Consider the following 26131-nt stretch of genomic DNA (forward strand, 5'->3'; position numbering starts at 1 on the left):
TTACATTTCAAAGCGGATGACACTGTGCAACCAGTGCAACATATGCCACATAGAGTCCCTGTCACATTAAAATAAAAAATTATAACTGCAATAAGACAAATGGAAAAAGATGGAATAATTGCCAAAGTGACAGAACCTACCAAGTGGATAAGCAGCATGGTAGCCATAGAGAAACCTGGTAAACTTCACATCTGTACAGATCCCAGTAATTTAAACAAGGCATTATTATGAGCTTACTATCAGATGCCCACCATAGAAGAAATCTTACCAGACCTTGCCAAGGCAACAATATTCTCTGTCTTAGATGCAAAGGATGGGTATTGGCAAATCTTATTAGATGAAGAAAGCAGCCACCTTACTACATTTTGGACCCCAGAAGGACATTATAGGTGGCTGAGAATGCTCTTTGGAATAAAACCAGCAGCAGAAGAGTATCAGTGCTGCCAACAAGATGCACTGGCGGGTCTCAAAGGAATCAGTGTAATTGCAGATGACATTTTGGTATATGGCTGTGGAGATTCAATGGAGAATATCATAGCTGACCATGATCGCAACCTCACCTCTCTCCTGGAAAGGGCGAGAAAAGTCAATCTGAAACTCTGTCCCCTGTATGGGACACCTCCTGACATCGCGTTGCTTTACAACCAGATCCAGAAAAGGTGAGAGCTATCCAGCAGATGCCTAAACCATCCAAACATCAGAAAGGCAAGGAAGAAATTTAGTCAGATAATTAACAAATTCCAGTAACTGCAAATCTCTTCAGCAGTTACTGGGATTTGTTAATTATCTGACTAAATTTCTTCCTTGCCTTTCTGATGTTTGTGAGCCTTTCAGATGACTATTGGACACGGGTGGAACTTGGGTGTGGCTACCTCTCCAAGGCGCAGAGAGGTAAGTGGCGGTAACGCAGCCGAAGCTCTGCTCATGGCCGGAGTTCAATTCCAACGGAAGGAGGAAGTCGAATCTCCGGTAAAAGGGGTTGAGGTCCACTCAGCCTTCCATCCATCCGTGGTCGGTAAAATGAGTACCCGGCATACACTGGGGAGTAAAGAAAGGCCGGGGATGGAACTGGCAATCCCACCCCATATAAACGGTCTGCCTAGTAAATGTCGCAAGACGTCACCCTGAGAGTCGGAAATGACTTGCACTATAAGTGCGGGGACTCCTTTACTTTACTTTACCTCAACATGATTCAGCCCTCCAACAGATCAAAGACTTGCTTACTAGACATTCATTATGACATGAATGAAGATGTCACCATCCAATGTGACGCCAGTGAAACTGGCCTGGGTGCTGTGCTTTTGCAAAAAGGACAGCCTGTTGTTTTTGCATCAAGGTCTTTACCACAGACTGAACGGCATTATGCCCAAATTGAAAAAGAATGCTTAGCAACAGTATTTGCTTGTGAAAAATTTGACCATTATGTACGAGGTCAGAAATGCATTAAGGCTGACAGGCTCTAGAAATTATGTTTAAGAAGTCATTGCTATCAGCTCCAAAATGCCTCCAACACATACTAGGCTACAATGCTATCCCTTGAAGGTACAATATAAAAAAGGAGCGGAGATGTACATAGCGGATCTCCTATCCAGAGTACCCTTGCCACATGACAGGCACATTGACAAGCAAGACTATAAGATACTCAGTTCCCTTGAAGTGCAAGCCAGAGAAAAGGAACTAGAAAGCATTAATCAAGCTGCTTATATGCCCATCTCACATCAAGGACTTCAAAGAGTCCAGGAACATTCTGAGTTCTTTCCTGGACATTTTTTTCTTAATAATGTTATTTGTTATTTAGTTTAATTTCTGTAAATTGTATTGCTTTCATTGATGTATTTTTATACTTGTGTTTATTTTTCTTTGTAAGTCGCCTTGAGGGCCTTTGGCCAAAAGGCTGGGTATAAATTATTATTATTATTATTATTATTATTAAAAACAACAACAACAACAACAACATATTTACAGGACAAAGAGCTGCAAGTATTGATCTCTGTTGTCTTAGCAGGTTGGCCAGACACCTGGGACAAAGCTCCAGTGTCTACTCAAGAATACTGGAATTATCATGATGGATTAAGTGTCCAAGATGGCATCATATTCAAAGGACACCGAATACTCATTCCAAAGGCCATGAGAAAAGACATATTATCAAGAATACACCGCAGTCATTCTGGAATAGAAGCATGTTTGCAGAAAGCTAGAGATGTGGTATACTGGCCAAACGTTACTAGTGACATCAGAGACCTTGTACGCAACTGTGATGTGCGTGCTGAATTCCAAGCCAGTCAGCAAAAAGAACCATTGGTGATACACGGCATTCCTAACAGACCATGGAGTAAGGTAGGGATGGACCTTTTCACAGAAAATGGCAGCAATTATCTCATTCTGGCAGACTACTATTCAGACTTCTGGGAAATGGATAAACTGCCAGATACAACATCAGCAACTGTAACAGAAAGAATCATGAACCACTTCAGCAGACTTGGGATACCTGACTGTGTGATTTCCGACGGTGGACCACAGTTCACTTCAAAACAATTTGCCACATTTTCAAAAGACTGGGAATTTCACCACATAACGTCATCTCCCTACAACAGTCAGGCTAATGGCAAAGCTGAATCAGCCATCAAAATTGCAAAAACTCTGTTAAAGAAAACAGCAAAAAAATAAAGAAAACATATGGCAAGCCATCCTGGAGTGGAGAAATACTCCAACTACTGGCATGAATAGCAGCCCAGTGCAAAGACTTATGTCCAGATGCACACGATCCTTTCTACCTACAGCTCTTGCATTATTGAAACCCAAAATTGCAATGAAAGTCACAGATCAGCTGCAACACAAATGCAATGAAACTAAAAGCTATTATGACAGGGATTCAAAAGAGCTACCACCTCTGCACACTGGAGATTCTGTACGTGTCCAATTATTTCCTCAAGACAAGATATGTCCTTGGACGAAAGGAACATGCATGGAACAAATAAATCCCCAGACTTATATTGTTGAAGTCAATGGGTGCTCATATTGACGGAATTGTAAGTTCATTCACCTAATGAGTCCTCAGGGGCTTAAAGACACCTCAGATGTGGTGGATGATGATATATAGGATAATTTAATCATTCCATGCACTCATGAAGATGCACACCATACTCCAGGCCCTGAACCACAAAATAAAGAGACACATGTAACTGTATCACCAACACCAAACAGTGACCATGTCAAGAGCACACGTACTCACAATCATATCAAACCACCTAAATGATACACAGATTTTGTATTAGATGACTGATAGGCAGTTTAATTATCAGTCATTCAGAACCAGCACTACTTTCAAGTTAATTGTTTAGTTCGAGAAATTATACTTATGTTGTTTGTATGTTCTTATAACAAATATGACATTGGGGATGCTATAATAGGTAGCAGTTCCACCCAGCAGAGGGAACTGCAGGGAGACTGCCATGGAGATCTGAGGCTGAGCTCTAGTGTAACGGTCAGGTGGCAGGAGCCTGAGCAAGCACAGTAGATCTTGTAAGCATTCTCTTACTAAAGCTTTAGTTATAGCAAGCAGGTTTCTGTCTTCTCTCAGCAAAGAAAGCACTATTAAAACAGTGGGTACTGGCTGATGGATTCATTTCCTTAACAACAGGCCATTTTTCATTGGCACATAAAAAGTTTGAAAACCACGGAATCAAAGACCCCTTTAAGATGTAATCTTACATTCTTGCGTAAAACATTGTTCAAAGAGGAAATATGCCACTGCTGACACAGGTTTGATTGTTAGGATTGCTAATACCCCCACCCCAGTTCCAAATCTTTGTGGTACAGGCTCAATGTGACACCAGATACTTGCTAGAACATGTGCAGAAATACTTTTATCTCCCCTGTTTTAGACGTGTGTTGTCAAGTAGAGTAGGGATTAGTTTCACATATCAAAAACAGATGTGGGGCTAAGAGCAAAGTTTGGGGTTTAAATTCTTTCTCCTCCCCCATTTTAAAAGCCTTTCTGTTTCCTACCCCTCCTTTTTTCCCCAACACCTTGAATAAAAGAAACACACTGAAGCATTTCAAGCAATATCCATTTTGCACCACTGTTTAATATTCTAGACTCTAGGTCTGTAGACACCTAAATGGAATGCTAATGGAACGCTCATTCCACCACCACCCCCAACCGCCACATGAAAACTTTGTCAAAGCCAATGTAAGTCGGGAGCAGGGGAGAGGCAGTAGAAGAATGAAGAACAACAATGCTGAGCTTTCAACGGGAAAGGCGACTGTAAAACATTTCCTGCAGCCAGTGTTTGCAAGCATCAGCTGATCCTTTACTAGTTCCTACTTGACACCAATTAATCTCTCTTCTTCAGCCTATTATCCCCCGTGGCCTTGCTTGATACTCTCTCAATTTATGTTTGAAGGGGAGGTGGAGAGCAAGAGAAACCATTGGGATTCTCACTGTACTTTAAAAATTCTTCTCTTTTTTTTGGCTTAATAATACAGCATTTCCTCTCTGTGGCTTTCTCCACCCCCCAGGTTTCTTAATTGGCCAGCCCCCATTTCCCCAGCAACATTTCAGTCTTCTTTCCTTGTCTTCAGATCTGAAATCAAAGATGTTTTGTGCTGACAGTGGGGGCAGGATGCTTTCCCATCACAGCCTGTCACTTCGGCTGGCAGCCAGCTCCTTCCATCAGCTGATGACTAAAATGATAATATTGCATCTGAATTGAGCAGCAGCAGCCTTGTCACCCATTAGCAGCCATTTTGGAGGGAGAAAAGATTACCGAGAAGACTCAGCACATCATCCTCAGATAATCACAATTAAGTTTTGTTTTTAAAAAGGAGGGGAAAATAAAAATATTTATTTTTAAAAAGGAAGGGGAAATAAAAAGTATTTATGTCCCATCATTTTACTCTGCAGTGTCTGGCCACACTGACATTTTCCTGCAACCATGTTTATAGTATTTTAGGGGCTGCAGCCTCCCTTGCTGCATACAATCTTTTTTTCACCACCCTTCATTAAGGTCATCCATTGGAGTCACATAAAGGAAGGGTCCAGAGGGTCACATCACTCGAAAATGCTTGGAAGTTGTTTAAAAACACTATATTAGAAGCTCAACTGGAGTGCATACCGCAGATCAGAAAAGGTACCGCTAGGGCCAAGAAGATGCCAGCATGGTTAACGAGCAAAGTCAAGGAAGCTCTTAGAGGCAAAAAGTCTTCCTTCAAAAAATGGAAGTCTTGTCCAAATGAAGAAAATAAAAAAGAACACAAACTCTGGCAAAAAAAATGCAAGAAGACAATAAGGGATGCTAAAAAAGAATTTGAGGAGCACATTGCTAAGAACATAAAAACCAACAACAAAAAATTCTATAAATACATTCAAAGCAGGAAACCATCTAGGGAGACAATTGGACCCTTGGATGATAAGGGAGTCAAAGGTGTACTAAAGAACGATAAGGAGATTGCAGAGAAGCTAAATGAATTCTTTGCATCTGTCTTCACAGTGGAAGATATAGGGCAGATCCCTGAACCTGAACTAACATTTGCAGGAAGGGATTCTGAGGAACTGAGACAAATAGTGGTAATGAGAGAGGAAGTTCTAAGCTTAATGGACAATATAAAAACTGACAAATCACCGGGCCCGGATGGCATCCACCCGAGAGTTCTCAAAGAACTCAAATGTGAAATTGCTGATCTGCTAACTAAAATATGTAACTTGTCCCTTGGGTCGTCCTCCGTGCCTGAGGACTGGAAAGTGGCAAATGTAACGCCAATCTTCAAAAAGGGATCCAGAGGGGATCCCGGAAATTACAGGCCAGTTAGCTTAACTTCTGTCCCTGGAAAACTGGTAGAAAGTATTATTAAAGCTAGATTAACTAAGCACATAGAAGAACAAGCCTTGCTGAAGCAGAGCCAGCATGGCTTCTGCAAGGGAAAGTCCTGTCTCAGTAACCTATTAGAATTCTTTGAGAGTGTCAACAAGCATATAGATAGAGGTGATCCAGTGGACATAGTGTACTTAGACTTTCAAAAAGCGTTTGACAAGGTACCTCACCAAAGGCTTCTGAGGAAGCTTAGCAGTCATGGAATAAGAGGAGAGGTCCTCTTGTGGATAAGGAATTGGTTAAGAAGCAGAAAGCAGAGAGTAGGAATAAACAGACAGTTCTCCCAATGGAGGGCTGTAGAAAGTGGAGTCCCTCAAGGATCGGTATTGGGACCTGTACTTTTCAACTTGTTCATTAATGACCTAGAATTAGGAGTGAGCAGTGAAGTGGCCAAGTTTGCTGACGACACTAAATTGTTCAGGGTTGTTAAAACAAAAAGGGATTGCGAAGAGCTCCAAAAAGACCTCTCCAAACTGAGTGAATGGGCGGAAAAATGGCAAATGCAATTCAATATAAACAAGTGTAAAATTATGCATATTGGAGCAAAACATCTTAATTTCACATATACGCTCATGGGGTCTGAACTGGCGGTGACCGACCAGGAGAGAGACCTCGGGGTTGTAGTGGACAGCACGATGAAAATGTCGACCCAGTGTGCGGCAGCTGTGAAAAAGGCAAATTCCATGCTAGCAATAATTAGGAAAGGTATTGAAAATAAAACAGCCGATATCATAATGCCGTTGTATAAATCTATGGTGCGGCCGCATTTGGAATACTGTGTACAGTTCTGGTCGCCTCATCTCAAAAAGGATACTCTAGAGTTGGAAAAGGTTCAGAAGAGGGCAACCAGAATGATCAAGGGGATGGAGCGACTCCCTTACGAGGAAAGGTTGCAGCATTTGGGGCTTTTTCGTTTAGAGAAAAGGCGGGTCAGAGGAGACATGATAGAAGTGTATAAAATTATGCATGGCATTGAGAAAGTGGATAGAGAAAAGTTCTTCTCCCTCTCTCATAATACTAGAACTCGTGGACATTCAAAGAAGCTGAATGTTGGAAGATTCAGGACAGACAAAAGGAAGTACTTCTTTACTCAGCGCATAGTTAAACTATGGAATTTGCTCCCACAAGATGCAGTAATGGCCACCAGCTTGGACGGCTTTAAAAGAAGATTAGACAAATTCATGGAGGACAGGGCTATCAATGGCTACTAGCCGTGATGGCTGTGCTCTGCCACCCTAGTCAGAGGCAGCATGCTTCTGAAAACCAGTTGCCGGAAGCCTCAGGAGGGGAGAGTGTTCTTGCACTCGGGTCCTGCTTGCGGGCTTCCCCCAGGCACCTGGTTGGCCACTGTGAGAACAGGATGCTGGACTAGATGGGCCACTGGCCTGATCCAGCAGGCTCTTCTTATGTTCTTATGTTCTTATGAAGGTGTGAAGCAGAAAAGAAGAGTTTTGATGCCTCTGTGCCTTTGGAAATCTTGCCCTTTTGAAGTTTGATTTTCATGACAGCACCTCTTTACACATTACATTTTTAGACACCTATGTGCATTTTTTTGGAAGTGTTTACCTTTTTAAAAGGCAAAGGGCTGTAGCTCAGTGGAAGAGCATCTGCTTTGCATGCAGAAGGTGCCAGGTTCAATCCCCTGCATCTCCAGGCAGGGCTGGGAGAACCAGTCAGTGCAGACAGTACTAAGCGAGATGGACCAATGGCCTGATTCAGAATAAGGCAACTTTCTATGTTCACCTAAAAATGAAAAGTGTGAATGTGACCAAGAGGTGTTTCTAAACATTTTATTATACTGTTAAACTGATCAGAAACCTCAGATTAGCTGTGACTTCCTACCTACAAAATGAATAGGTTACGCTGCCACTCTATGATCTGTGCTAGCATTGGGTCATGGGGCATGTGTCCCCTGCCCTGATGCTGGCACAGATTGTGGAGTGGGAGCCTATTTAAGCTCCTGGTGAGTGGTAGTGCTGCCATGCTGCTGCCGCCACCTTGCCTCCACTTCGCTCTGTTGCCCAAAGGCCTGCTGCAGTCTAGTGTAGGCCCAGCTTCCTCATGCAGCCTTTCCTCCGTGGGAAAAAAACAGGTACCTCACTCACAGAATCACAGCATAGTAGAGTTTGAAGGGGCCTATAATGCCTTTGAGTCAAACCCCATGCTCACTACAGGAATCCATCTTAAAGCATACCGGACAGCTGGCTCTTGAATGCCTCCCGTGTTGCACAGCCCACCACCTTCCTAGGTAATTGGTTCCATTATCATACTACTCTGACAGTTAGGATTTTTTCCTGATGTTCAGTCAAAATCTGGCTTCCTGTAATTTGAGCTCATTATTCTGTGTCCTGCACTCTGGGACAATGGAGAAGAGATCCTGGACCTCTTCTGTGTGACAACCTTTCAAGTACTTGAAGAGTACTGTCATATGTTCCTCAGCCTTTTCTCAAGGCTAAACATGCCCAGCTCTAGCATTTGTCTTTTTTGCAGCCACATCACACTGTTGGCTCATATTTGGCTTGTGATCCACAACAATTCCAAGATCCTTTCCATATGCATTTTTGCGGAGCCAAATATTCCTCACCTTATAATTGTACACTTGGTTTCTTTTTCTTAGGTGCAGAACTTTGCACTTATCCCTGTTAAATGTTGTTCTGTTGTTTTCAGCTCAATGCTCCAGCCTATCAAGATCACTTTGAATTTTGTTTCTGTCCTCCAGGGTATTAGCAATCCCTCCCAATTTTGTATCATCTGCAAATCTTGTATCATTTGATAAGTATTCCCTGCATCTCCTCATCCACATCATTAATAAAAATGTTGAAGAGCACTGGACCCAGGACCAAGTCATTACTTCCCCCCATTTTGAGAAAAAAACATTGATAAGCACTCTTTGAGTACAATTTTGTAACCAACTGTGAATCCACCTGATAATTGTTCTGTCCAGCCCACATTTAATTAGCTTGCTAATCAGAATATCATGGGGCATTTTTTCAAAAGCTTTGCTGAAGTCAAGATATATTATGCCCACAGCATTTCCACTATCTATCAGGGAGGTTACCTGATCAAAATATGAGATAAAATTAGTCTGGTAGGATTTGTTCTTGACAAATCCATGTTGGCTTCTAGTAATTACTACATTGTTTTCAAGGTACTTTCAGATTGACTGCTTTATAATCTGCTCCAGAACTTGTCTTTCTTCCTTTCTACTACTAATAGGACCTGGCAGGGCAGAAGTATGCAGAGGAAAATTAACTCCTCCAATAAAAATTGAGCATTCCCCCACTGACCTCCACATTCTATGGATTAGACCAAAGATCCCTCTATAAATAGTAACTTTACTGCAAGACATTTCTGAATCTAGAGGAGGCAAACGCATCTGGGTGTTAAGATCTGCAGGGGAGGCCATGTTGGCAGTGCGCCACCTTCTGTGGTTCAAGGGACAGTGGTTTGTGAGAGGTCTTTCTCTGAAGTGGCCCCCAGGGCATGGAATGATCTCTTGTCTGAGATGTGTCTTGCACCATCATTGTATGCTTTTCACTTATTGGTCAAGATGCCCCTCTTTAGCCAGGTCTTTGGTTGTGTGGGTTGTCTTCCATCCTGCTGCATTGCTGTTCTGTGCTGCTATTTGGTTAACTTCGTTAGTTTTGTGGTTTTATTTTATGAACTTTTATGTACTTGTTTAAATTGTGATGCTGTAATTGGGACCATTTGGTGAAGGATGGGCTATAGGTACAAATAATAAATAAATAAATAAATACTTTTTTGGCTACCAGCTTTTGGAGACAGAACACTGGACCAAATGGATATTTGGTGTGACCTAGAAAGGGAATTAATTTAGCTCAAGTCTGTACATGTCTACTCAGAAGTAAGCCAATGGGGCTCACTCCCAGCTAAGAATGTATAGGATTTCAGCCTTGATGTTCTTAATATCCACTGGCGCACCACCTTATGACATGACCACACTATCACTTCATTGCATGGCAGTTGCCCAGCAGATTTACACCCACACAGCATCACTTTGTGAGAACTGTAGATTTCTGATCAACCTGGTCTTCTTTATTTATTTATTTATTTTCAGCATTTACATTCTACTCTTTACCCAAAGATCTCAGGATGGGCCACAATATAAGACAATATGAAATAAATGATCCCAGATTTATAGCTTAATAATAAAACACTTGTTAAAAACAGTACATCATCCTACCACCATTATGCCTGATGCAGGTCTGCTCAGTCCACACCAGTCATTATTCTCAGAAGCACAAGTCCCTTGTTTGATCTCTTTCTCTCCCCCCACGATCCCCTTTCTGCTTCTTTGAAGAAGTGGTAAGGGTGAAGCAGAAGCAACTTTCAAGTCTATCTACATTGACTTCTTTTATCAGTTTCTTGGGATGTGTGCATGTAGCTTGTTCATGACATCACAGGCACCAGACAATCAGTGCTGTCAAGAGCTAGTTTCTGATGCAAATGTGCATAACTGTATTTTTGTCCTCCCTGCTCCCCCCACCACCACCCAACTGTGGAAAGGAAAGGTACATTCAGACTGAACACATTGAGGGTCCTTCCAAATCACCTCTCCTGCTTGAAAATATTATCTCTCCTCACTTTGAGCTTAGCAAATCGCTCTGGGACCACTTCAGCTTAAGAAGCAGTACGGCTGCCCCTTACAGGATATAAATGTTAGCTAAACTGTAATGAATAAAGCCAGGAACTGAATGGGAGGCATTTCTGGACTGGAGGAGAAAGACTCCATTCTTGGTAGTGAAACTGTCCCTCTACCAATTGGGAAGCAAAGCCCTAATTTACAATGAAGCTTGGAGAGTCTGAGCAGCAATTGGGAAAGTCTGTGTTTGTCCTGTGGCCAAAACGGCACACGCGAACATTTCAGGGCAGCAGCTGAGAAGCTGTGTGGTTTTGTTCCCCAGCCAGTAGGAACACATGCTCCAGCCATTGAGAAGCTACTTCTTTATTTCTTTTCTTTCCCAAATGAATCTCTGGTATCTTTCCAGCGCTCTTTTTCAACACCTTTTTGTGGTTGGGAATCAATTAAACAAAGAATGAATGAGCAAGATTGGGTCAGGGTTGTTTTTTTTCCTGTGCAAGAATAAACTTAAACTCTAACCTTCTCCTATTATGAAGATGGTGCTAATGTTTTCTGATCAATGTTTTCTTGTAGGGCAGGACTCCAAGCTCTTATTCCTTGTATTTCCCTTCTTCTGTGCTTTCAATAATACACAGAATGTACTTTTTCTTACATTCTTTGTCCTTCTCTTCCCCCCTCCTTTTCTTTCTCTTTAAAATTATGTCTCTGTGACTTGTCTTCAGCTTCCTTTCATAAAAGATGGCAACCAAGTGTAAATAATGAGTGAAAAGTGTACATTTCAGATGAAAGTTGGGCTCGGTTGAGCATTCTAGCATTCTAATTGTTTTTCATAGTTGTCTACAATAGCTTTTCCTGGTTCATTCATTTTAAGTTTAAATGAGGCCTTTCTGAAAGTTAGCAGAGTGTCAACCTCTGAAAAGACAAGGTTGCTGCTATATTCAGTGTGGTGTCTTTACTATAAATGTTAGTTGCTCTTCCCACAACATAAAGAGTCTTGATTTAAAAACTGTTAATTATAAGAAAGAATCTCGTAGCACATTCAAGACAGGTAACATATATATCATGGCATAAGCTTTCATGGACTAGATTCCACTTTATCAGATGCTTTAGACTTCCACAAAAGCTTATGCCATACTAAATTTGTTAGCCTTTAAGGCAGGAATGGGGAAACCTTTGGCCCTCCAGATGTTGCTGAACTACAACTTCCATCAGCCCTAGCAAGCAATGGCCAGGATGATGGGAGTTGTCATTCAGCAACATCTGGAGGACAAAGGTTCCCCATGTTTCAAGGTTCTTGTATAGCCCCTTACAAAATCAAACAGGCTCTGCTTTCTAAATAAGCTTTTAAGCTTCCCCTCTAATATATTTTTGTAAGCCTCTAAGCTGTCACACTGCAGTTTGTTTGGCACTGCAAACTACAGACAGATGGTGCTGCAAACTGCAGTGTGACCGAGCTATGCTGGGTTCAAAGGCGGGGGTGGAGGAAGGTGGGCAGACAGACAGACAAGACCAAATAGACAGCAGACGAGCAAGTGGGCAGCGGTATGGGTGGGCCTATCTTATGGGAGCCTCAGCATTGCTACCACAAGGCCTCCCTTTCCTCCAGGCGGTGTGGGGGAGGAAGGAGGATGGGCGAGACTGAGCAGGGGGAGGTGCCTTGGCAACCTAGGGGAGAGGGGTTTTGGCAACCTGGGGGAGAGGGAGGGGTTGGTGCATAAAATGTACGGGATGCAGCCCTTAGTAATTAAATAAAGGTTTTACAAAGAACTCTCAGTCTGTGGCCTTCCTCTCCCCATGCCAGAAGCAGTGGGCCTGGCCCTTAACTACTGCCTGGTTCCTCCCAGGAAGCACAACCTACTCATGCTGTATCAAGCGGTTCTTTCATATTGTTACACCCCACACCTGACTTAAGGTGCAACAGGACTCTTTACTGGTCTTGTGGCAACACAAACTATCACAACTACCCTTCTAGAAATATTGATTATGTTGTCAGTTAGTATACTGCAGGCTTTGTATACTGCGCTAAGACGGTTGAGCAGCTATCCAGTGTGGAAAGCATCTTTTGCTCCCTCTTGTCTGAAGATAGTTTAACCAAGTCTAGCTGCAGCTAACTACTGAATTTGCCTTCAACAATTGTTCTGACTCCATCCACCCAGCAACCCATTAGGATTCCACCTCAGTTGTCCTATTGGTGGCTATGCTTAAGCAACACCAGAGAGCACTGGGTGTTTGGGTACTATCTGAGGACTAGGGATGGGGGAGAATATCTGACAAAATCAAACCAGATACCGGATCCTGACTGAATTTGCTAGTTCACTATCCCTTCAGAGTGGCACCAATCTCTTGCGGAAGGCCGCGGCTGTAATTGGCAAGGATTTTGCGGCCGCAACTGCAATCAGCAGATTTTTTACCCCCTGAAACTTTTAAATATTTCTCAGATTGGTGGGCTCCTTTATTAGCACGGTTATTCACCAGAATTAACAACACTGGTGTTATCCCTGATGGATGGAGATCTAGCATCATCGTTCCAATTTATAAAAAAAAGATCCTGCTGACCCGTCCAATTATCGTCCCATCAGTTTAATAAATGTGATAGACAAGATGTATGGTAAATTCCTTCTCCAGAAACTAGAACAGTGGGCGGAAAAAAACCAGCTCATATCCCCTGAACAGATTGGATTCAGGAAAGGGTCTTCAGCGATAGACCATTGTCTCACATTATATTTTCTGGCAAAAAAGAATATTATGGGCCCAGTAAAACATCTTTATGCAGCTTTCGTAGACCTGGCTGCAGCATTCGATTCAGTGGATAGAAATACCTTATGGTTCAAACTATTTAACATGGGAATTGACCGACGGCTATTATTTCTTATAAGAGCCTTATATAATGATACTAATGCTCAGGTCAAGATTGACCAACAGGGAAACACGACCCCCCCGATAGTGGCAGAGAGGGGTGTCAAGCAGGGTTGCCCATTAGCTCCCTTATTATTCAATCTGTTCGTAAATAAAATAATTCTAAATCTTTCAGATCAGCAATACTTCCCTCCCTCTATCGGGCAAAGGAAGGTAGCTACATTATTCTACGCTGATGACATGGTTTTGCTCTCTTTGGCCCCTATTGGCATGAGAAAGATGATAAAAAGCCTACATGCTCTTTGCAAAACAGAAAGATTGAATATAAATTATGGAAAAACAAAAATTATGGTTTTCGGCAAAAGACCCGTGATTCATCGCTGGTCTCTGGAAAATCACAATCTAGAACAGTGCCAAAACTTTAAGTATCTGGGGGTGACCTTCTCAGACACCCTCTCCTGGAAACACCACCTTTACTCCATAAAGCAACTAGCAATAAAAACTGTGGGGGCAATCTTAAAATTCTACCGATCCCCCGGGGGCAACCTGATTCTGCCAGCCTTAAAGATATTCGAGGCCAAAGTAATTTCGCATGTTATATATGGCGCACCGGTCTGGGGATGGGAAGCTGCATCTATTACAACCCTAGAGACCATCCAGACAAACTTTCTTAGGCACCCATTATTTCTCCCTCCTGGAACTTCTGCAGCTATGCTTCGGGCGAAGATCGGTATCCCTCCGCTCAGCACCCACATACACCTAGCTCTTCTGATATTTGCGAGAACCTTTACCGCGATACAAGGTAAAGAATTACTAAAATGTTGTTTTTGCCACCCCTTCTCAAACAAAATTTGGGGCAGCAAAATAGAAGAATTATTGCACAGATACCACCTAACTCCTCAGCAATTTTATACTATAGGCTCAAATAAGACGCTCCGAGAAACGATTTTTAACCATTCTAAATATTTAGACAGACTTACTTTACTTAATTCTCATGCAGCCCCATGGTATTGGAGATTTAAAACGGACCCTATTTGTTCCCAATATCTTCTGCACCCGCTTCACATTAATTTAAGACATGCATTCACTGCACTTCGATTTTTCACTCTTCCTAATGCTGACAGACTGGGATCAATAGCAAACGTTCCTAAGAATTTGAGAAAATGTGTATGCGATTTAAATGTGAAGGAAGATCTCCTGCACATTTTGCTATATTGCCCAATATATTACAATCTTAGGCTTCACCTTTTGCAGGAATTGTTGGATGCAGATGGGTTGATTATGGATGAGGAAAAAATAGTCTTTTTAATGTCAGATCAAAATTTTCAAATAACATGTAAGGTAGCTTTATTTGCTTTAATAGCTCAGAAACTGAGAGTTAAATTTATCGCAGAATCATCTTCCATAAATGCTACGAATATAATAAATGATAATATAAGAACATGATTATTGTTATTGTTATTTACTGACCTGCTGTTATAAACATTTTTAGCTTATTCCTTTTTTTTTGCACATATATATACATATACATATGTAAGTATATTCATTGTATTTTTTGTATCGAATATTATATCTTTGTGTATTTTATTTATTTTATTTATTTATTTATTTATTTATTTATTTAATTACATTTCTAGACCGCCCTATAGCAGAAAGCTCTCAGGGCGGTGTACAACAAATAAAATCACAATTAAAATATGAGCAAGTGTGAAAAATATAGTACAATTATAAAAACATTAAACATGATAAAATCTGAAATAGAATTGCCATTGAGTTTATTAAATTATGTATATTGCGTTGGCCTATGGCCCTGCAATTAATAAACTATGCTATGCTATGCAATCAGCAAGATTTCCCCCCCCCGAAATCCTCCTCCTATTTTACATCATTCTTTTCATAATTATTTTTCACAATGTTTTCCCCTCCACCAAAAAAACCACGTGGAACTCTACAATCATTCATGTAAGAGACCTACAAATTATGCAATGTTTTTCTCCGTGGCCAAAAAACTACGTGGAATGCTGTCATTTACATACGCATCTACGAAAACAATTATGCAATTTTCGCAACCCAAAAGAACTCTGCAGATCGAATCACCCCAAAACACACGCAGCACATAGAATCGACAAGCGCCAAAGAAAGCGGAAACAAAAAAAGGATGGACCAGGAAAGAAACGACAGACTATCGAAATGCATGCAGATCAGCACCATGCAGCAAACCCCATCCCTACTGAGTACATAATATTTCATTTGGCAATTGTGGATGATGACTGGGGAGGTGAGAAATTAATGCTGGCAGGCTATTGCTGTGGCTCTGCCCCATTTTGTGAGCTGCTCCTGCCTCTACTTTGCAGTGATGTTGTGAGGATAAAAGGGATGTTGTGAGGATAAACTGCTTGGGGGGAAAGTGGAGTATAAATGTAATTAAATAAACATGGATTCTGTAGACTCTAATGTTGTTGTTGTTATGTGCCTTCAAGTCGACTATGACTTATAGCGACCCTATGAACCAGTGACCTCCAAGAGCATCTGTCATGAACCACCCTGTTCAGATCTTGTAAGTTCAGGTCTGTGGCTTCCTTTATGGAATCAATCCATCCTCTTTTTCTACTCCCTTCTATTTTTCCCAGCATTATTGTCTTTTCTAGTGAATCATGTCTTCTCATGATGTGTCCAAAGTATGATAACCTCAGTTTCATCATTTTAGCTTCTAGTGATACTTCTGGTTTAATTTGTTCTAACACCCAATTATTTGTATTTTTCACAGTCCATGGTATGCGCAAAGCTCTCCTCCAACACCACATTTCAAATGAGTTGATTTTTCTCTTATCTGCTTTTTTCACTATCCAACTTTCACATCCATACAGAGAGATCGGGAATACCATGGTCTGAATGATCCTGACTTTGGTGTTCAGTGATACATCTTTTCATTTGAGGACCTTTTCTAGTTCTCTCATAGCTGCCCTCCCCAGTCCTAGCCTTCTTCTGATTTCTTGACTATGTCTCCATTTTGGTTAATGACTGTGCCGAGGTATTGATAACCTTAACAAGTTCAATGTCCTCATTGTCAACTTTAAAGTTACATATGGTATGCCATTTGTTCCTGGTGATTTGTTTCTTCCAAGTAGTTTAAGAGCAGCTTTCACCTCACATTCTAAAATTTCTGGTTCTTCATCATACAGTTCCTCCATGAATGAATCTGTGATCCTGGCATCTCTTTTATAGAATTCTTCAGTGTATTGCTTCCATCTTCCTTTTATTTCATCTCGGTCAGTCAGTGTGTTCCCCTGTTGTTTATTCAACATCCCTACTCATGGTTCAAATGTTCGTTTCATTTCTCTAATCTTTTGGAATAGGGCTCATGTTCTACCCTTTTTGTTGTCCTCTTCTATTTCTATACAGTAACTATTGTAATAGTTCTCTTTGTCTCTATGTACTAGTTGCTGTATTGTTGCATTTAGAGTTCTGACCGTGTTTCTATCTCCTTTTGCTTTTGCTTTCCTTCTCTCTTTTACCATTTTAAGAGTTTCTTCAGTCATCCACTGAGATCTTTCTCTCTTTTTAACTAGAGGTGTTCTAGTTGCATATTTGCATTCTTCCCTGATAACGTCTCTGACTTCAACCCATAGTTCCTCTGGTTCTCTGTCAACTAAGTTTAAAGCCTCAAATCTGTTCCTTATTTGATCTTTATGTTCTTCTGGGATGTTATTTAAATTGTATTTTGGCATTATGATTGCTTAGTTCTTCTTTAGCTTTACTCTGATTTTCGATACAGCCAGTTCATTAATTTTAAATTGTTGTAAACTGATTTCAGTTTGTACAGTTTTTATATACTTCATTTTATTAGATTGTGTAATTCTAGGGTATTTTTTGATGTTCACCGCCCAGAGAGCTATTGCTAGTCGGGCAGTATATAAGTTTAATAAATAAATAAATAAATAAATAAATTATCTGTACTGCAGTCTCCTCCTGGTCTTGTTTTTGCAGAAAGTATGGAACTTCTCCATCTTCTGTTGCCAATTATATAATCAATTTGATTCCTATATTGACCATCTGGTGATGTCCACGTGTACAGTCATCTTTTCAGTTGCTCAAAAAATGTGTTCGCAAGGAACAAATTATTGGCTTCACAGAATGCAATAAGTCTTTCTCATGCTTCATTTCTGTCTCCTAAGCCCCATTTTCCCACTATCCCTTGTTCTTCTCTGTTCCCTACTTTTGCATTCCAGTTCCCCATGATTATCAGCACATCTTGTTTTGGTGTGTGATCAATTTCCTCCTGTACTTCTGTGTAAAATCTCTCCAATTCTTCTTCTTCTGCATTTGCCGTTGGAGCATAGACTTGGATGATGGTTATGTTAATAGGTTTCCCGTTTAATCTCATTGATATCACTCGCTCAGACCTTGCATTGTAGCTCCTAATTGCTTTTGTTACATCACTTCTCACTATTAAGCAACCCAGTTTCGTCTTGATTTCTGATTTCGTGCATAAAATATTTTGTAGTTGCCCGATTGAAAATGTCCCATTCCCTTCCATTTTAATTCACCCACGCTAAGTATTGTAATGTTGATACGTTCCATTTCTTGCATACTCTAATATATCCCTCCCCAAACAAGTGATTAGCAGTGCCAGAAGTGACAGTAGTTGCCATTTGATTGGTAATATTGGATGCAGGGTTGGCTAGCTCCATCAAAGGCATTTGGGCAAACATGGATCCTATTAACCAGACATCCTGATAATGTGGGTGCGGGTGTGGATATGTGAGTACATGCTTTAAGGCTGCAATCCCACTTACTAGGAAGTAAATTGCATTGAATTCAGTAGGACTTAACTTCTGAGCAAGCATTCTTAGGCTTAGAGGCTTGGGCTGCGATCTAGTGCACACTTACCTGGGAGTGTGCAATTGAAGACAGTGGAGCTTATTTCTGAGTAGACATGTATTGGATTGCACTGTTACACTGTAAGAGGATGTGAAAAAGACCAGCAATTGAAAGCAATGTAACAAATGTTATTTGGTTGTCTTCAGAAATATTTTCATATGTTTTCCTCTAGTGATTATCCATGAATGTGAATATGAATAGCTACACTGCATTATATAATTCATAAAAGAATTATAACACATGTCTGGAAATGAGTTGTGTGTTGAATGAATCTGAGACTGTACCGGATTTACATATTTCATATAATGCTCTTTTTGCCCAAATCTAAAAAAAAATAAAGCAATTAAAATTACAAGCCCAGAGTAATCTCTTTCCTCAGGTCTCTGACTTTGTCAGTGAATTTATAAGAAAAATAAGTTACTGGTTATTATTTTAGGGAAGAACATCTATTTTAGCTTAATCAAATATTAAACATCTTAGAACAGCTTATGCTTCTGTTTTCATATGTATTTACAATGCTACCTCCCTCTTTGCATGATATGATTGGTTGTGTAAAATGGATAAGTTACGAATAATACTGTGAGAAGTCTTATTGCTGCAAAATCGATGTCTCACTATCTCGTAATCATTTTTTTAAAAAGTATTTTCTATATGATAACTGGGAGTGACTGATATCTGGCCAACATGTCTGAACCGCTAGGACGTACTTCCATGTAAAGAAAAGATCCATGTCCACATTTGATATTTACTTTACCCTTCTTCAGCCATCGACAGGAAAGTAACTACTGCATGTGGATATCGATCTTTTCTTTACATGGCCAGCAGCTGGAACAATTTGCACATAGGACACTGGATCACAGGCACTGTTTGTCATTACCATAGGGATTAGAACATCTACCCAATTGAATTCAGTTCAGTGAAACAATCTACTGCAACAGATTTTATGGACTGATTACTCCACATAGGGGGCGACTGTGTGGGAGCAGGAGCCATGCTCCTCCCACTCTAGATTCCCAACAAGGACTAACTCAGGGATGGGGAACCTGTAGCCCTCCATATGTTGCTGGGCTCCCATCAGCTCCAGTCTGTATAGCCAATGGTCAGGGATGATAGGAGTTGTAGTCCAGCAACATGTGGAGGGCCACAAATTTTTCACCTCCACACTAAGTGATGAAAATGCCAGTGCTGCTGAATCGAAAGGACAAGCAACCTATATATGTGCTGACAGAAGAGATTTTCTGGAGGATGTTAAGCTACTCTACCTATGAGCTTTCTAGTGATGCCTGCTCAAAAGTAGGGATGGAAAGATTTGTCAATTTCAGTTCTCTCCCTTTGTCCTTTTCCCAGCTCTCCACATTTCTGCTGCAATTTGTGATTTCTTTCTTTTTTAATTCTCATGAAAATTCTCCAGCACTTCAGTGTGGATTTTGCCTAATAAACACATTTGTGTAGGCAATTCTGACTAATGTACACATTTTTGCAAGCAAGTTCTCATCATATAATGCATTTTTGTATGTTATTTTCACTCATATATTTATTTTTATACAGCTGGTATAGCACAGTGGGAAGGAGTGTTTGGCTGGGAGTCCAGAGTCTGTGAGTTCAAATCCCCGCTGGTGTCTCCTGGGTGTCAAGGGCCAGCTAAAGATCACCCCCACAGTGAGTGGCTCAGAAGTTATGTGTCCTGCCACCTGTGCAGCCGTGGGCAAACTGCATAGTCCCAAGGAGCCCAGTTGAACCCCAGCTGGCAGTTGTGGGCAAGGAAGGGGCTGGCTTGTGCAGCTGTGGCAAGCGGAGCAGGCCCTAGCCAGCTGAGGAGGCCTAGCCTCAGAGGGAGGCAATGGTAAACCCCCTCTGAATACCGCTTACCATGAAAACCCTATTCACAGCGTAGCCATATGTCAGGATCGACTTGAAGGCAGTCCATTTCCATTTTTCATTTATTTTTATGCACACCTTGCCTAAACATTGTTTGGTTGGCAAACTGCATTGCAAAATTCAAATAAGTGTGAATTGTAGAGGATGGCTGTGGTTCAGTTTTCATATTGTTTCAGAAAGTGCAAATTTGATAGACTGGGCTTGAAATGTGAACTAAATCAAATTTCTCACCAATCACTACCCCCAAAGTGACAATTCTGGTTAGTTCTGCAGCACTCAGGGAAGCTATGCAACATATGCACCGTAGAAAAACCACATGCAAAAGGGAAATATTAGGGGAAAATGTGCATACAAAGGCATATATTCATCAAAATAACATAACAAAATATGTTATATCAGGGGGCAAAAGTTTATATTAGCCAAAATTGTGTACAAAGATGTGTATATTTGGTGAAACTGCACGCTAAAATGCCGGCAGTTTTTGGGAGAACAAAAATCACAGACTGATGGGGAATGAGGCAAACTGAGTGTAAGATTAGATGAGAAACTGAGGAAAAAATGATATGGGCAGACTCATCCATCCCTAGAGGCTGGGCTTGAGGCAAGTGTGCTGAGCGAAGAAGTTGAGGAGGAAGCAAGTGTCTTGGGAAAGGAGGTGTGGAAGAAGCCAATGGTAATGGAAGCTGGAGGCAGGGACTGCTAAGCAGGCAGGCGGGTGGGAGAGTTTAGGAAGAAGAAGAAAGCAGGGGACAAGGGCAGGAAGGGGGGGCTGGCACTCATCTGCCGACTCAGCCAGAAATGATTTGCCAGATGGGGGAAAGCCAATATCCTAGCCTCCCAGCAGGTGGATTACTGTTGTTTACCAGGAGGGAGAGTGGGAGGGGTAAGGTGACAGGGTGGTTGTTGCGATGCAAATGTGCCAGCAGGAATGCCAGATTGGCTCCACCAGTGTGTTCGCACCACACCAGTCTCCGAACTGCCACCTCTCCCTCCTGGCAAGCAACAGCAACCCACCTGTTGGGAAGCTTTTATAAATGATCCGCCCTACCAGGTGAGCCTCTTTTGCACTTAGTTATAGCCCATTTGATGGCCTGCAGTTTTCAGTATACCAAGTTATTTCCCCACCAGCCTTTCAATGAATCGTCATTTATGGGTGGAGCAGTGTTTCTGATTAGTGTACAGCAGGGGTTGCCAACCTGTTGCCAGTGGGTACCAGCCCACAAAGGGCTTCAGTTGCACCCTCAGCAGGTAGCACAGTCTCTGAGCTTTCAGTTTTCTAAAAAAGTAAGTCTCTAGCCCTTCTAGAAAGGCAATTATGGAGCAAAAGGTGCAGATATCCTTCTAAGTGATTTATGTGAAATGATCATGTCTGGCTACTCCTATCTGTTAGTGTTATCAGCCACTTAGTGAAGTCAGAGCTATGATTGATAAGTGAGTTGTTTGGACATCAGGCAATAAGAATCCTAAAAGAGCTGTTTTGCCCTCCCTTTTAGTCCAATTTTCCTGATTCTGCCTTTCCCCCTAATCCTTGGAATCTCCATAGTTTGCCTTTCTTTTTTCCCTAGCAACCAGGACAAATCTTTCCTGTGCTTGGTTTGCCTGAAATCAGGGAGTGCCTAGAAGTTATTTTCTGCAAATACTACTACATAATAAGTGTGGGTGAATGTTACAGAATCCCCTTCACCATAAAAGGCAAATGTCAACACTTTGCAAAAAGGCTTAGACATGTTTCCTGCAGGAGCTAAGGACCAGGGACTCATTAAGAATTCACTGTATAGTTTATTTACAGTACAATGGTATACATGTCCACTCAGATGTAAGTCACTTTGTGTTTAATGGGTCTTACTTCCAGGTGAGTGGGTACAAGATGGCAGCCTAGGCTTTGGTTTAGGGTTGTTGAAAAAACAGGGTTCTTGTGCCATACTCCTGTATAGCAGGCAGAAATGTCAAGCCTTTTCTAGTATGGAATATAACTATGGGAAAAGCTTCACAATGGCTACTCCCTAATTTTGTGTTGTGCCACGCCAGTTATGGCAGACATTTTGTGACTGATGCCCTCAGCATTGTCTCAAAATTTGAGATGTGTCCTCTGGTCCAAAAAGGTTGGCAGCTCCTGCCCTACAGGAAGGGCATTCCACAGATGTGATGCCACGACAGAGAAGGCTCTATCCCTTTTAACATAACAAACTTCACCAAGAAATGGGACATGAAGCAGAGCCTCCTCTGAAGATCTTCATATAGAACTGGGGATGATATTCTGGAGGTGGTCACATGAGTGGAGTGTTTTTTTTAATTGTTTCTGTGAACATTGTGAGCTTAACAGCAAAGTCATTATGGTATCTATATCAGCAGAGGAGAAGGGTGACATGGCTTTTCCAGGCAATGTCCATCCCTAAAACTCTTATGAACCTACAAAGTGAATGATCCAGTTGTTGTCCAGCTTTCAAAATATGGTGGTGAAACAAAGTAATCATTGCCTGTGTGCAGCAGACCATTAGAGAAAAATAATACGGTTACACACTGGAAGAGGTGGAAGGTTCTCAGTTTTAATTTTCGTTTTTCTTTACTCCCTTTTGTTTAAACTTGTAGATCAGCCAAGCCTATGTGGATCCTTCCCCCTCCCTCAGCTGAGTGACCACATTCTAAACATAACATAGCACACCATAAATTGTTTGACTTAATCTCCTTAGAAAAACTGTTGCATCCTCTATTCTGCCTTAACACACTCACACAGAGAGGGAGAGAGAAAACCTCACATCGGGAAGCTCCATTGTGGAAGTATCAGTTAGCACCACAAGACCAGCTCAGTGACAAGTCAGTTTGTTATTAATGAAAAATGGTTACTATTAACTTTGGATGTTGCCAGTGCTCTTGCAGGCAAACATCTGGTCTGAGTTAGGCACTAATTTTAACACTTTGGCTACTATTTATACAGAGATGGCAAGTACTGGCAAGTTACCAGCACTGCTCATGTGACCTATAGTGGTTTATTTTGCAAAAATGCATTGGTATTGAGTCTACATATTTAATAACATCTGCATGATGAGTAAGAACATGCATCATTAATTTCTAACTCTCCATTTGCTCCATGTTCAAGGTCTGGTGCTAATGAATACATGTTTACATTTGAAAAGTATTTAAGACAATGTTCCTACTGCTGAATTTCCAAACTTTACTACACAAATTTTCCCATGCGAATATAAATATGAAGAAGCCATACACTGCCCAAACCAACCAACTGCACTACTATTAAAGCCCACTCCAAGAGAAAAAGAGACCCAAACAGGTTGGAAAACGTGGCAGCACAACACCCAGTTAAAATTACTTCCTGGTCCTCTTAAATAAGAATGAGCCAGAGTCCAATGTGCTCCTGCCTTAAAGCAAGCAGGCAGGTGGAGCCACTTGCCTCCCTCCTGACATTCAGGAAATGTGGGAAACAAGACTATCGCAGGGCTGGTAGTAAGGAGTAGCGGCAGCTCCCCGAAAGATTTCCCACTATCCCATTCACTCCTTTAGCTTTCAGCCATGGTGTATTTGTATTAATGCATATAGCAACTCACTCACCTAGTAATGGTCATTGCCACGGTCTTGCTGCCCCCCAGAACTATTTTTTCTAGACTCACCCATTTTTATATGACATATTCCTGCCTCTCACTGCAAATCATGAGCCTTGAAATATGTCATCCAAGATAGGAGGAAAGTTGCCTCCCAACTTCCCCCAACTATGTTTCCCCTTCCTTTGGACTTTGTTGAAGTGAATTGGATGGGGCGTAGATATAGCAATCATGTGGTTTACCTGCAACTGTTTTATTTCAGTTTAGTAAAGAGTTCCAGGCATGCCATTCCTGCAGTTTTAATAGGAAAGGTAGCCTGAAGTGTTGCCTCGAGTGAGTGTGGAAAGCAGGGTCATTTTTCATTCTTCCAGTCTTAAGTTCAGTTCTCTACATTTTCACATCAGTTTGCAGGTATTATTATTATTATTATTATTATAAGTCATCATGAAAATTTATAAGCATTTTAGTGCAAATTTCTTCTAAGTTTTGTTTTTAATGTAATACACACACAATGTAATACACACATTTTAAATGTAATTTTGGCTAATATACACATTTTTCCAAGTAAATTTACCCTAGTACAATGCATTTTTGTATGCAATAGTTGTTAATATATGCATTTTTATACACACTTTACCCTAGTATATACATTTTTGTATGCATTTCTTGGCTGAAGAACTGCACTGCAAAATTTGGAGGTGTGAATTTTGAAGGATGGCTATGTTTCGTTTCACATATTGTTCAAGGATGTGCAAATTACGTAGGTTCACCATTAAATGTGAAACTGGACCAAATTCATCCCCCATCCCAACACCTCAGCCCAGCCTACTTCACAAGACTGCTATGAGACTAAACCATCACTGTCAGCTCCTTGGAGGAACAATATGCAATCTGAGCTGAGCTGCAGATACAGGTGGTTCTGTGTTCTGATCCTAACTATAAGTACTACAAATGGATTATTCTGTTCAGGAATATGACAGAAGTGAACCACATGAATATTGTATAATTGATTACAGAATGACTGAATGCTAGTTTACAATGTACATAATTAAATATACCCATCTATTACTCAACAGAGCAAATACCAACTTGAGGATGGGGGTGGGTGGGAAGAGTATTTAGAACATGGAGGAAAATTAAATCGCCCTCTCAGTGCCATGGTTATGCTGGATCTCATTTCATCCCTTTCCCCATTACCATCTCTGCTGTTAAAAAATTAAAAGTGACCCAGTCACAGATTCCCAACATTTCATCTAGACTGGTCCTCAGCCTTGTATGAGGTTTTGCAGGAATTAATCACCCAGCCCTTGTTTAACTCAGCTACATGGAATATTAGCCAGAAGTCTGTGAGATATCCAGTCAGGGGATAAGAAGGCAGCACTGTGGTGGGTGGCACTTTTGGACTTTAATGGATTGTGCTTAGAGGACAGTGCAGTAGTTGTGGCAACAGCTGGCAGGAGGGAATGGCAGTGGCAGCTGGAGAAGCAACCTGTGTGCATGGACATGGTCTGTTATTGTTTTGCTCACCTGAAACTGTCTCTGGTCCTTTGCCCTCTCTTCCAGGGTGGCTGACATTGGTCCTTCTTTAGGGAAGGAAAGCAACTCAATGGCAGAGCACATGCTTTGCATGTAAAAGGTCCCATGTTCAATTCCTGGTGTCTTGACTTTAGGGAGACTCACTAGATGGACCAGTTGCCTGACTTTATTTGAAGCATCTTCTTTTTTCCTTTGAAGATTGGTGTATTTTATCTTTTTTAATCCTGTGTTTGGCATACAAGGAATCCCAAAGCAGCTAACAATAATAACATACAAGAAAACATTCAAAAAGATTAAAACACATTGAGCACATTCAGGCCAGAACCAACAAACTGCAGCCACCTCATTCTCATTCTGAATTTCCTCCGTGCTAAGAAGCAGATGGCAGCAAGAAGAGTATAAAGTCAAAACAAGCATCTACCTTTGCATTTTCCGGAAGCCTCATGTGAACTGCTAGAGGATCTTGAGTCATTACTTAGCCTAACTTACTGTATCTACTGGGTGACACTCATTAAATATCTCTTGGAAACAGAACAAGACTATAAGGTTAAAACACAACCATACATACCAAGAGCACCTGAAGTACTATGGTGATGATGAAAAAAAAAAGGAAATGGACTGCCTTCAAGTCGATCCCGACTTCTGGGCGACCCTATGAATAGGGTTTTCAGGGTAAGCGGTATTCAGAGGGGGTTTACCATTGCCTCCCTCTGAGGCTGAGAGGCAGTGACTGGCCCAAGATCACCCAGTGAGCTTCATGGCTGTGTGGGGATTCGAACCCTGGTTCCCCAGGTCGTAGTCCAACACCGTAACCATTACACCACACTGGCTCTCATGGTGATGGTAGCTTACTTAAAATTATGGGCTGAAAACTGAAACATCCAAAGAAAATGTCAAAGAATGTACTCTGCAGCTTCCATCATTTATACTAAGCAATGGCAACTCTTTAA

Source organism: Rhineura floridana, chromosome 4 (genome assembly GCF_030035675.1).
Source record: "Rhineura floridana isolate rRhiFlo1 chromosome 4, rRhiFlo1.hap2, whole genome shotgun sequence".
NCBI lineage: Eukaryota > Metazoa > Chordata > Lepidosauria > Squamata > Rhineuridae > Rhineura > Rhineura floridana.